General features: G+C 43.0%; 1 long non-coding RNA gene across 1 annotated transcript; it reads right to left on the bottom strand.

Moving 5' to 3' along the window:
* Positions 1 to 11093: 11093 nt before the first annotated feature.
* Positions 11094 to 11870, bottom strand: LOC311028637. Its single transcript, XR_014598744.1, has 3 exons — positions 11671 to 11870; positions 11313 to 11380; positions 11094 to 11233 (listed from the first exon to the last, which is right to left on the bottom strand). It is a non-coding gene; the product is annotated as an uncharacterized lncRNA (long non-coding RNA).
* Positions 11871 to 12421: the final 551 nt, after the last annotated feature.

The raw sequence follows: 12421 nt of genomic DNA, 5'->3' as shown, positions 1-12421 counted from the left end.
TGGTCAATGTAGATGCATTTACTAGGCCTATCTAAAAAAAGACAGAAAGAGAGAGAGAGAGACAGAGAGAGAGAGTTCCAGCCAAAGAAATAAGTTTCACTAAGTTCCATAGACGGGAGTTGAACCGTGGCCGGCCGCGTGCAAAGCCGGCGCGTTACCTCTACACTATCCTGACGTTCAAGAACTCTTTGTCAGTGTTATATTAGAGCATGTTACTCTTAACGGTACTTCCGTTTTTAATCGCTTGGCAATTCTTGCCCAAGCAGCCTCGCGATTTTTATTTATCACTACAGTATTCCCTTTATTGGTTATGATGGGTTTGTACTCCTCGTACAGTTCCATCCATAATTTTTGCTCTGGTCTTTTCTGCCATTTTCTCGATGATTCGACATTCACGATTCTGATCTGGCTTCATATCCCGTGAACGTGCGTAACACACAACAACGTTAACCTGGCTTGAATTAGCCTCAACAAGGCGCAGCTGAAATGTGTTAATGGAATGGGTTTAGCCGCAAGTGGAAGTTGGCGTTAGTTCTAACCAGGCTTAACCAGGTAAGCGCCGCTTTAATTAGCGAGTTTGGTGGAATACCCCTCAGGTGGTGAACACACATCCGGGATAAAACAGACGACCAAGCAAAGACAGAAAGGAAAAACACAGACTAAATACACCAGGGTTGATTAAGTTTGACGACAGACAGGTGTGGAGACACAAGGGCAGGCAATGGTGATTTGGGAAAACGAGAGGCAAGGCTGACGAGACAGTGAGACACAGCTGGGAGACAAAAAAGGAGGGAAACCAAGGCAGGAAGTAAAAGGACGTGACAACACAAGACAAAAGGACCACAATATAACCCAAAACCAAAACAACAAAAACCCAGTCATGACACTCCTTGTCACTGTCGAGGATGCTGCAATATGTCCTTCAACGACTGCGAGGAACCTTCGCGTGATACTGGGCGACCAACTGATCGCACAGCTAACATCATCGGTGACCTGATCCTGCACATTTTCCCTCTACAACATCCGCAGGATCCAGCCTTTTCTCACAAGGGAAGCAGTACAGCTCTTGGTCTAAACACTCGTCATCTCCCGCCTCGACTACTGCAACTAGCTCTGGCTGGACTCCCTGCCTCCACGACCAAACCTCTGCAGTGTATCCAGAACGTGGCGACTCGTATTCAACCTGCCAAAGTTCTCCTATATGACCCCTCTCTTCCGCGAACTCCACTGGCTCCCTGTAGCAGCTCACATCAGATTCAAGACGATGGTACTGACCTACAAGGCTGTCAACGGAACCACCCTGACCTACCTCCAAACACTAATCAGATTCAACGCCATAGCTAGAGCATTCTCCTCAACCACCTCAGCTGGCCGATTGGTACGCACCATCGCTTAAAGCAAGCAAAGGCTCCACATCCAAGTCACAACTTTTCTCCGGCCTTGTGCCGCAACGATGGAATGAATTCCAGACTCTGGTCCTCAGTGGTGGAACGAACTCCCGACCAATGTCAGGACAGCAGAGATATTTACCATCTTCTGAAAAAGGCTCAAGACTCACCTGTTCAGACTTCACCTCGACTCTGCATAGCATGACCCACTTACAACCCCCCCCAAAAAAAGAAAGAAAAAATCTTACCTATAGCACTTTCATCACAGCACTATTGTTCTTAAGATATGTTTGCTGTACAGCTACTACTTTATTCAGCTACTACTTTATTCAGACGAGGACCTATCACTTTTTTCTATTTTTTAGCTCTTACTTTATCGGCAATGATATGTTGTGGTTTCTTTCTTTTGACAAATGTACTTATAGTAAGTCGCTTTGGACAATAGCATCTGCTAAATGCCCTAAATGTAAATGTGACAACTGCACATCTTCCATAAGAGACTGTTTAGACTTCACATGGACTCTGCTTAGCCTCCTCCTCCTACCACCAGCATCCTCCAACCCCCAAAAAAAAAAGCTTTGACAATTTTTTCAACAAGGTTCCTAGACTCTTGACAGCGCAACATCCGTCTATGTACGCTATATAATTTAGACATTTCTTGTTGCTTTGACACAAAATGCATACAGTTAACACAAATTTAATATACTTGAACTCCTTTTACACACAAGTTCAACCAAGACCAAAACTATGGATTTTTACTAACACATTTGCAAATGCTTTCACACTGTATGCCAGAACAGATAACATAATTTTAAACAACAGTATAAGCAGACTCTAAGCCTGTCTATACTGTTGTTGTTGTGTTTTACGTTCTGCTTTTTGTACTTCTGGTTAGATGCTCATGGCATTTCATACTTGTTCTCTGCACAATGAAAATAAAGCTGAATCGAATCGAATCTAAACAATTTATAGGTTAAAGTCAAAGTGAACAGCTGTTCAGATTGTAGATTGAAACACAAATATATTGCATGTATTTTTTCCATTGCTACTGAGAAGTAGCTGATTGAAGTCATGCAAATAGATCAATCACAGAGAATCCCATCTAGGAAAGACGCTCAGGTGTTGAGGTTCTTTCAATCACATGATCATATGGTATCCAGTAAAAGAGGACCTCTTTGGGCTGATTCTGTGTGGAAAAGGAATATAATATATAATATAATAATATAGAGCAACACAAAGAAAGTAAGAAAAAATGCCTGCACCAGGGAGAGGAAGACGAGTACCAGGACAAGGGAGAGGAAGACGAGTTCCATGTTATCTTGCAGTAATGTCACGTTGCAAATAAGCCTTTACTGCAGCAGTTCTGTCTCTGTCTTTTTTTTCATAAACCGTATGTTCTATATAGCTACTCTGAGATGGGTCATTCATTTTTTGTAATGAATTTCTGCAGCAAAAGAAACAAAATGTGTGCATTTACTAAATCCAACAAAACAAAAATGTAGAGAGGCTTAAAGAAACTGCGGTGCAAAAGACAATCTATGATCTCTACAATATACTGTATTGTATAAGGGCAGACCTGACACATACAATAATGCAGTTTCTGTACTTCCATCTGATGTTAGTGTTTTTATGACATTGTGTTATGACTGACCCAATGTTCCTGTTGGAAGAGAACATGTGTTAGTGTTTGGTAGACATAGTGTATTGTTAGTGTATTATTGTATTTTGAAAATAAGTGTTTGAGTTTAGTTTACAATGTGTGATTTTGAGCATGAAATTCATCGTTTTGCCAATGCCAAATTGTTGCTTGAAACTTTCTTGTGAAACCCTTACTGTCCCGATAGTGATATACTTATGCTTACTTACTTACGTACTTATTGTAAGTCACTTTGTATAAAAAGTATATATGTTTTCAATAGTGCTGTCAATCGATTAAAAAAAAATTACTAATTAATCGCACAATTTGCCGTAATTAATCGCAATTAATCGCTTTCTTTCTTCTTAAGAATAAAGTATGTTATAATGGATATTTAAATGTAAAATTATGGAATTTATGTAGAATCAACACAAAGGAAGTATTTAAATTGTTAAATAGCAGCTTTTTTAACTTTAAGCACAGATTCTCTCATGTGAACTACAGATTTCCAAAGAAACCATCAAGGCCAAATTAACTGTCAGCTTGAAAAAGGCATATTTCTAAAATGCAGAGCCGAACATTTCAAAAAGTCCACAATAGAACATGCAAATATGGAAAAAAGAACAAGGAAATATTCTGCTGTGAAGTCTGAATGATAAATGCTTTTCACCCCATAGAACAACAAGTCAGCTTAGTCCTCCTTTACATTCAGCCCGTTACTGAGACAGACCAGTCTGTTTACATTGTCAGAGGACAAAGCAGCACACGCCACATCTAGTGTTTCTCACGTAAAAAAACTGCTCGGTGATCGCTCGCCACGACCCCCCCCCCCCCCCCCCCCGCTGACGCCGCAGTCTCAGCCAAAATCTTAAGGCCTGATTATGCTTCCGCGTAGTGATCACGCAACGGCAACGCAACGGCCACGCAGTTGCTTGGAGAACGTGATGGTTCTGCGTTGGGTTTACGTGTCGAAATGCAATTCAACGCCACACCGGTAGAGGGTGCTATGGTTTTTTGTAAAGCCTGACCGACCGACCGAGACTCTTGTGACGTATATCGTCTAGCCTCGATAGCCTATTTGTTTACCTTCCGGCTTCCTCCTAGTCACAGTGAACGATGGAGACCGATACAGAGAGACTGCTGGCATTGGAGATCGAAATTATCGAAGCCGAGGAAGAAATACTTCTATTGCAAATAAGGGGCGCGACAAAGACGACAAAGGAGACAACAGCGGAGGTGGTCTGTACGTCCTTTAAACGTGCCGAGGCAGAGGACAGGCGAATATGTGACTCTTGTCCGACCAATGCGAGATCTGGACCCAGAGACACACTTCAAATATTTCCGAATGTCGGCGGAAAGGTTTGACGACCTACTTCGGCGTGTGCAGCCCTTCATACACCATCAGAGCACACACAACATGCCCGTCGATGCCGCTGAAAGACTGGCCGTGACGCTGAGGATTTTGGCTTCGGGTGGAAGCCAACAGGCTGTAGCGGCAAGCTACAAACTAGCTTCCTGCACGGTGTCCGGCATTGTGCCCGAGGTGTGCAAAGCGTTGTGGGAGGCATTGCAGCCAGAATTCCTGCCCTGTCCCACTACTAGCCAGTGGGAAGCTATTGCTGGTGACTTTTGGCGCCTCTGGAACTTTCCAAATTGTGTTGGGAGTTTAGACGGAAAGCATATCACCATCAAGGCACCGCCGAATGCCGGGAGTGATTACTTCAACTACAAAGGAACTCACTCCATCGTCCTCATGGCTACTTGTGCAAGATATCGCTTCACCATGGTGGACGTTGGAGGGTACGGACGGGAGAGCGATGGTGGTATTTTCCAGCGCAGCACATTTGGAGAAATGTTGCTCAAACAAACACTGAATCTGCCCCCGCCAGCTGTTTTTCCTGGCACCATGACCAAGGCCCCACACCTGATCGTCGCTGATGCTGCTTTCCCTCTGCACAACAATATCATGCGCCCCTATGGAGGTATGTAACACACTATATTCCACACACTTTACATTGTCCATTAAAACCATAACATCTCATGTATGTGATTGTGCTGCATTTTCTCTTTTCGTGTATTGTCAAATATTTGTAAATGTGGTACAATCATGTTACTAACTTGCAATATTTGTTTTAATAGGGAGACAATTGGGAATAGAAAAGAAGACCTTCAATTACCGCCTCTCCAGAGCCAGACGGGTCATTGAAAACCCCTTTGGAATCATGGCAGCACGGTGGCGAATTCTGGGCCGGCTGATTGAGTTCCAACCTGACAAGGCTGTGGATGTCACCAAGGCGTGTGTTGTGCTTCATAACTACCTGTCCTACACAGACGCAGCGAATGCACCAGAAAGCCGCTATGCACCACCCTAATTTACAGACACAGAATCTGGCGGAATTGTACAGCCTGGTGAGTGGCGCAGGGAGGTGGATGGAGATTCAAACCTGACACCCGTAAATCGTCAAGAGATGACCAGTCGCCGTTCTGGCCCAGCTGCATTGGGTGTACAGGAGGCCTTGACGAAATTCTTTCTGTCGCAAGAAGGAACTGTGCCATGGCAGGCTGACATTGTCTCACGTGGCACACTTGAACAGTGATGCTTATAAACTTGTGTAAATAAACATCCACAATTTTTCTGAACTTGGTGTTTTATTTCTTTGTGCAAAAAGCAACAAGGTGCAAACAATAAAATAAAACAAGGTGCAAACAATATAAGTATTAAAGTTTAGTTAAAAAGTTAAAGTGTAATGAGTCAAAAGTTAAAAGTACTAAAAGTGAAAAGTTACAAGGTGCAAACAATGAAATTAAATAAAAACAATATAAAATATCACACAAATTCTAGGACAACAACTATTTACAAACACAATGAGCTATATACAAGTGCAAAAAGGCAATGATTTCAAGCTTTGCAGGAGTGAACTACCTCCCATTAACATAAATGCCTGTCAGTAAATGACAATGAAGTTATAATGGCAAATGGCTGCAAAATGTGAATATTTACATGGGTTGTGTTTGTGCTAATGCTTCAGTCTTTTTAATGTCTTCTCGTAGTAGCATGTATAGATTGTCCATGGAACCAGACCTAAACTGTGGTGCCACCCTCCGCAGCATGTCCACCACGATCAGGCCGAACCGTGAGAGCTCTTCCGAGGATGCTGCCACCCTTTCCTCCAGTTCAGCTCTTCTTGTTTTTAGCTGCTCCAGGTCAGCCAACCGCTGGTTGATGTAGTCATCATTGTGCTCCTTCCTCTTCCTCTTTTGGCCCACCCGGGGCAGTGGAGACTGACCTGGGGAGCCTAGGGATGGCCGGGGCAGTGGAGACTGACCGGGGGTGCCTAGGGATGGCACAGCTGGTGGACAGGGGAGCTGGGGAGACACTGGTTCTTCTCGAATGTCTTGTGGTGGCAGGGAGACAGACGATGTTGATGGGGTAGGCTCAGGTGATGATGATGATGGGGTAGGCTCAGGTGATGATGATTGGGGAGACTCAGCCGATGGGGGAGACTCCGACAAAGGACACGGTGGCAGACTGGATTCTGTGGGGGTGGGTGAGGTCTGTGGTAAACAGAGAACAAAGGCAAAAGTTACATACAATGTGCTAAAACAGAAGATAGGCTAGTTGGTCGTCGTCGCTGTCCATTCTGGTCATTACATACGGATAACTAGCGAGTAAAAAACTGTTTACAGCCATGAAGGCACACTTTACATATATTTTGTTGCCAATCAGTCGAAACACTCATCGTGAACACAATAGGATAGGGTTTGATGAGATTGCTAGTGTGCTAGCAAGCCCAAACAAAGGCACGCATGGTCACGTAACAATGCTTTTGATTACATACGGACTACTAGCGAGTAAAAAAAAGTTTACAACCATGAAGGCAAAAGTTATATATATATGTTGTTGCCAATCAGTCGAAGCATTTATCACACCGTGAACACAATAGGCTATGTTTTGCACTCTGACGAGACTGCTAGTGTGCTAGCTAGCCCAAACAAAGGTCGACCAGACAGATATTTACCTTGGCAGGAAAATTCGATGAGGTGGCCCGGCGTTTGATATGCGGGCATAACCAGGAGAGCATATGGTAAATGGGAGGGACTTTCTTTCCCCCCGCATCGCCGCTGCATGTGGACATCTGTTTTCGGACACGAGTGAACCGGTCCCTCACATTATTCCACTTCAATTTACATTCCTCCACTGACCACCCGAGGTTCTGAGAGATCTGCTCCCACGAGTTGACGGACATTTGGTGGTAATTTCTCGCAGACACCTCGTACAGGTTCGTGTGCTTGCGAACCTCCTCCGCCAGACGCTCTTCCAGGTTGTTCATTTTCACTCGACCAACTAAACAAAACTGACTCGAAGATTTTTAAAAATGGTTTATGAGTGGAAACCGGATAGCGGTCTCCAGCGGATGTAGTTAGCGGACCAATCACAGCCAATGCCGCTGCGTTGGTGTTGCGTTGGCGTTGCGTCGCCTCAACGCGCGTCGAGTATTTTTGGGAAGTGCACGTCAGGCCCTTGCGTTGGACGCAGGGGGGTCCGCAAGGACGTAAGGGGTCCGCAAGCCCCCTTGCGTTGTGTCGACGCGGAAGCATAACTCAGCCTTTACGCTGAACTCTTAAACCTGATGGCTAATGGCTTTGGGGCACACGTCGTCATAGGTCTTACGTCAGCCGCCACGGGAAGTAAACAAAACACAGCTGCGTTAATTTAGTTTGAAAAAATGAACGCGTTAAATATTTAATAATTAACACAAAGATTAATGCGTTAATTTTGACAGCACTAATTTTCAACAATGTCATTGCTCCACACATTAAAAAGCTTTCTGAGAATAATCTGACACATTTTCACTGGATGTAAGCTTTGAAAAGTGACTGTTTGATGAAATCCAATTCAATTAATTCATGTCTCATTTGATGTTAGTCAAATGACAGCAGAGAGGCCAATCCCATACAGAGTACCTGCTTAAGATGATGACATTTGTCCTCATTAGGATGCTCCTTACCCCATCCTCACTGGCTAAACATATGCAATCTTCCTTCATTTGGCCAGTATGTGATGCCACCTCCTCCATTTATGTTGAAGCTGTAATCTCAATCTCTCTCACACAAATCATTTCATTTAGAATGGTCAGTAATAGCCAGGGAAGTAATAATCACACTCAAATATTAATCTCTGTTGCTGAGACAAAGCAATGAATCAAAATCCTTGACTTGTCTTTCCGGAGTCCCTCCTCCTCTGTGGCACGCAGCAGATCACAATGACAAATTATTTTAATTTCCCTTCACATGAAAGAGGGCTGGGTTTGAGTCAGGGCTTTGAATAACAATGTCCAGATGGTTTGGGAATAATGTGATTTTCTAAAGTAAACTACTGAGCTTTTACTTCTTATTACTCAGCCATGCTTTTACCAATGCAACCCTCTCCAGTCATTTCAGGGGTTGAAGTCAGCTACAGTTATTTGGTTCAGTGAATGTTGTTTTTTTTTCTTGCTAAGAGTGCGAAGAGACAAATAAAATGGACAATGTGTGTCCCTGAACTGGGTTGATGGGTCTGCGTGCTCTAACTTTTAAACATGGATGATAAAAAATTACCACTTTCATCATAGTTGACATAAACTGATTTAAAAATCTGATATTAAATAGGCCGGAATAACTTCAATTGTCATTCAAAATATGAAAAATTCACGAGCAAGGACCACACCTTCAAAAAGAAGCATTTTAAAGATTTGTTACAATAAAACATGATTGATGTGCAAGGCTTGAATTGCTTGCACCTCCTCTGCTTTCCCAAATTCATGGTGGGGAAGCTTTGATAGGGAGTGCATTGTAACTAGCATGATGAACCCCACAAAACCTTTTGAGATTAGACTGAGTTGATATGGAACCTTAAGATCTGAGCAGATGTAGTGGAGATATGCTTGGGAGGACAAGTGGCCCATGTATTGAGTGTCTTTTTCCTAATTTTATTAGGTAGAATTAGCTATTGTTGTACAGTTTATATTTATATGTATTATGTTTTGTCTGTTGTGATGCTTTTATTTATGTTTTTATTAATGTTTTGTAAGGTGTCCTTGGATGTTGTGAAAGGCGCTGTTTGCATGGGTTTCTTAGGCAGGGTCCCCAAATATGTTGATGTGTAGATTGGTGATAAATGAATCTTCGGAGTAAGCAGGTGGAATGAGAATTATCTTTATTTAAACAGATATCAAAGCCTGCGTCCGAAACCGTGCGTGGCCACACTCAGTTGTTCCGAATCCCTGGCAGAGTCCTTCCTAGAGTCTCTGCACCTGTTCCACCTGGGAAGTCCTTTCTTGCTCTCGAATCTAAGGAAATCCAACTCTCGCTACCACATGTCTGTCTATTAGAGCTCTACTACCTGATCAGCCTTCTTTTCCCTCATCCTGTGACCTTAGTAAATTCATCCTCTTCTCCTCCAATGGAAGAGAGAGGTTGCCTGGCGCTCCATCCTGAAGCTATATTTTGTACTTATAAGGTCATGTTTTGCTCAGCCATTTCGGTGGCAAAATGATACTTGCTTATATGGGCTTTACTTTCTAAAGCTGGTGTGTAAAGCAAACACAAAGAGAGACATCACTAATTTATGCCTCAGGGCCAGACAGCTAAGCTTAATTTACAGCTAGGCCTCCTCTCATCTTCCTCCTAACCTAAACATTCCTTACACCTTTGCTTATGCAACATCTAGATATAATTAAGTCCCAACTAGAATGTGTTGTTGTTGTTCAACTGACCGTTGAACTGACCAGATACTTCATATTCCCCTCTTCGAGACCCAATTGGTCTTGAAAGAAAAACCTGTCAACTTGGTAGCAGTGCTTGTCTGTTTACAACAAGGTCCTCCTCATCCAATTCCTATTACTAATTTCAGAGTCCTATTTTGAACTTCAATTTGGGGTCAGCTAATTAACTAATTTGCTATTAAGGTCCTATATCACCTTATTTTTGACTATTTTGAGACTAGGTAAGCTAATCATTTATTCTACTAAGATTGAATTCGGCTAACCTTAGCCCCACCTGTAGGACTCCCGCCAGGTACACTCCTTTCCAGCAAACTCTAAAACGTATACCTCATTCTAAAAATTCCCGCTTATGGCTTCTTAGGTGTAACTGTAAAGGAGTCCCAAAAGTCAGCTGTCGCTTCCCATTCCAAAAACCACTCTTCCTAAAGAAAAGCAAAATGAAATAAGAAACCTCACTAATCAACTGGAAGAATCCACACCTTCAAGCCGATCCAGGCGCAAAAGCTCCTTTTATAATTACCGATTACCAATTACTAGGGGTGTGACGATACACTCGGCTCACGAGACGAGACACAGATAGCACAGATTTTACGAGCTATTGCAGCGTCACGACATCAGTTATAGTGAAATAGTTATGTGTTCCACATTTCAGATGTAGTTGTAAACTCTGACTGTCTGTCTGGCTGTCTGTCTGCTTACAGAGCAGCAGCTCACATCAGCGTCCCACAGGGACCCACCACAGCTACTGTTGGCACTCACCTGTCTAGGAGGACTCTACAGGCTCCTTACCCAAGTAAAGGTGTGTAGCCTGACATGTAGCCTACTTGAGATCAGGTTTAACAGCAACTACTAGTAGTTGTGCAGATGTGTATTTCTATTATGTGATATCATGGGTTTCATTCCTCCATACAACTCTGTTACAGCTACTGTGTCCTGCAAGGACTTTGGTGTTGGCACAGCCATGGTTCCAGACCTGTTTCACAACCACTCCAATAAGGAGACCATCAAAGAGAGCTCGCCTGGACCCGGTAGAGGAGGAGGATACTTTGGAGGGCAGCTCTTCCTTGACTTCAGAAGAGCTTGATATGACCCTGCAGAGTCGGCCACAAACAGTTTGCGTTTGTGTTCTGAGATAACTGTGAACTTCAACTGCTGATTAATTTGACAATAAAGTCTTTACAGTAATTGTAAAATGTGTCATGGTTAATATTACTGAAGTAATGGTCAGGAAGACTGCATAATATGTTGCATAGAGGGATTTATTTTTTATAAACACAATTGATAAACAAACAACAGACTGCTGTATTCCTCTTACGTGTAAAGCACCATAACCAGCTGTATATTTCATGCGTTTTGGAGAGAGAACATTCAGACAGACAGTTCCAACCAGGATGTTCCACCATGCAAGCCTCTTCCTCCTCCAGCTGCTGCATCCGTCTTCTTACCTAGTGTCAATCATGATAATCGTCATGTTATGTGAATAATAACCTCAATAGACAACTTGGTGTAACAAAGTAACACTACCCGTGCTGTCTCCATGCAGCAGACGTGTTCGGTGTCTGAAGGCTGTTGCCCAATTCCCACATGGTCACCTAGATGATCTTTATGTGTCAAGTTTTTAATCCCGTTAATCTGATGTAAACAAACTGCCCAGGACGCTGTTTTCATCCGTTTAAATATAATGTTCCCCATTTGGAAAACATGCAACTGTGAACTGTCAACAACACGGCACTACTAACGATATTAATTGTTGCCAAAATAGCTCACAGATACGTTACTTATAGAGCGAAGAATGCAGCATTAGCGTCATTGAGGCTAGCGCTAGCTACGCTAACACACATCGAGTTACCGTCCAAAACGTTACACAGACATGTTAACTAACCATCCAGGTTCGTCCTGCTGCATCCGCGGCGTAGAACTTCTACAGGAGCTGGTCCTGGTTCTGGGTCGGAGTCCGGTTCGAAGCGGTACGGCTGGACCGCTGTTAGTTTGTAGCGTAGAACCATAACCATGGCAACAAGCTGGACGCGGACAGCACGGGGCGGAGAGACACAACCACTTCCTCAGTAGGAGCGGGGTCGGGGGTCATCTCATTAGCATACGGCTACACCCCGACAGAATCACCCGTTTGAAAAAGTGGGGTAAAAATGCTGAAAATGAGGAGTGTGATCCACTCCGAAATACATGTTCCGATTGTTTTTTCCAGTTCAGGAATTCAAAGACCAGGTTTGGAGACATCAATAACTTATATTAACTTGTGGAAAAATAGCATAATAGGGCCCCTTTAAAGAATCACTGCGACAAAATGAGGCAAAACACCATCCCAATTTTTTTATATGATTTTAACAAGACTATGATCTTTCAAAAAAAAAAAAGTTTGGACCTGATACTTCTCATTTTTTGGAATATGGCTCCGAAGTTGGGCAGAGATGTGTTTACTTCCATTTTTGAGCCTTAATATCTGTGAAACTAATCATCTAAGAGAAATCATATTTTGTAGAATGTTTAAGCTAACACCAGAGATAGAGGCAGAAGTGATAGAAGTCTTTTATCTGCAAAAATGGGAGCTCAGCCAATGCTACTTCATTTCGACAAGCCACATTTTGGGAGAAGTTTAAGTACCTACCATACTA

This window comes from Eutrigla gurnardus (assembly GCF_963514095.1).
Source record: "Eutrigla gurnardus genome assembly, chromosome: 18".
NCBI lineage: Eukaryota > Metazoa > Chordata > Actinopteri > Perciformes > Triglidae > Eutrigla > Eutrigla gurnardus.
Note: the sequence above shows the minus strand (reverse complement) of the source record. Positions and strands in the feature narration are given on the sequence as shown.